Consider the following 1,936-nt stretch of genomic DNA (forward strand, 5'->3'; position numbering starts at 1 on the left):
AAGAGTGTTGCCTAGGGTCGAGACAGAGACTCAGCACCCTTGGCTGTATTCCAAATTCTCTTCCTGACTTGCTGGGGGACAGTGGGCAAGTCACTTCACTTCTTGGGCCACAAGGCTGAAGCTTTCCAGGCTCACAAGGCTGCTGGGAAAAGAGGCTCACAGCATTATCCATAGGGTAAGGGCTCATTTAAACATGGCTTATATCATATCAGATATGGGGAGCAGGAGATGATGCCCATGTGAGCGTACCCTGATATCATTGTGACATCACAATATAGCAAGGGCATGTTGTATTGTGACCTTCAATAGGAGATGCGCAAGGACCAGTTTTAGTTGGGGTCCCACCCTGCACAGCCTTGGAAGGAAATCTTAGAGCAGTGGCATAATACAGAGCCATTGCCCTACCTCCTCCTGTTGGAGTCTGTTCAGCAGAAGGCTCACAGTAATGGCCAGCTCCACGTCTGCCTGGCCAAACCCTGGGCCAAGATTGCCCTGAGCCTGATCCATCGGGCTTCTCCCTGCAGAGGCATAACTGGTGGAAAAACCTGAAATGAAGGGAAAAGATTCTGTTGATTTCTGCATGATAAATCATGTTGGTCTCATTCATCACCACCCACTAGCAGGTCTGCTGGAGCCAAACCCTGTGGCCTGGCGACAAAGGAAAGGTTTCCTAGTACAGCAATAACAGGAGAGCTCTCCAGGCTCCACCCTCCTGGGCTGAGACAGCTGGTACTGCCAAAGAGGCACTTTCCTTAGTGCAACTTAGTTCTACCAGAAAGCCTTTCTTTGTCAGTACGATGGAGATGATGCTCTGGTGTCGGCCAGTCTCCGAAGGTAAAAATCTATAATCATCAGTCCTGTGCACAGTGGCCACAGCTATACCAGCCAAAGGGGCAAGAGTGGACCTGGTCAGGGAAAAGAAGATGCGTCTTCCTTTTCTCCTGCTCTGTTATGCTAGAAGATTTTCTTGCAAAATGGCCCAGCCAGTTAGAAGGGGAGATTACTGTGACATTTGTTTCCAGGCAAATAAGGGAAAGTTGTGCAGACAATAACAATTCTTTTCTCCTTGACAATTAGTTGGAGAATTGGGATCACACACCCAACACGATGGTTTAGGGCCAAAGTTTTTTAAAGCTAGGATGCCTATACACCCCCAGCCACTCTAATTAAAACGGCTCACTGTCACTTGTATTAAGCACCCCACATTTTTAAATGGCCATGGGAGCAGTTTAACTAAAGCTTATTCAATGAGTTTTAGTTAAAGCACTCCCACAGCTATTTTAAAATGTGTGGGTGGGGGGAGGGCTTAATACACATGACAGTGAGGCAATGCTGGAGCATTTTAATTAAAATGTGGAGCAGACTTAATTCATTGAGCCTGCTTCAATGTGTTATGGTTAGAATGCAAACCAGCACGTACATAGCCTGCCCTAGTGCTTAAGTTTAGGTAATTTATACAGACACCTCACACCACCCACATGGCTACAAGGGGAACAGGATGGAAGGAGGCCTTTCCCAGAACATCTAACATAGTCTCTGATGATTGGAGGCATGCCAGTGTTCAGAGGCTAAAGACTTGATCCTGACCTGATATCAATCACCCAAGCTACAGTCCAGGCCACCAAGTAACACTGTTTGGACAACTGAAAGTCTGGCTCTAGAAAATCTGATTTTAGCTAATCCACTTATTCTTTGTGCTTTCAAGAATGGGTATGGGGCTAGAGATTAGGCATGGAGAACATCATGGGGATCTTACCTCTGCTGCGTAGTTTCAGGTTGATGACTTCCATTGTTCGAAGTTGACTTAAATAAGCTTTCCTTCTCTCACTCGCTGAGCAGCTCCTACTGCAAAGGTGTCCAGAGCCACTCAAGCCACAAGGTCCAGGACCCAGGAAAGAGGTGAGCCAACAGCCTTTGTGATGTAAGCACCACTGTT

Source organism: Alligator sinensis, unplaced genomic scaffold, assembly GCF_000455745.1.
Source record: "Alligator sinensis unplaced genomic scaffold, ASM45574v1 scaffold193_1, whole genome shotgun sequence".
NCBI classification, from domain to species: domain Eukaryota; kingdom Metazoa; phylum Chordata; order Crocodylia; family Alligatoridae; genus Alligator; species Alligator sinensis.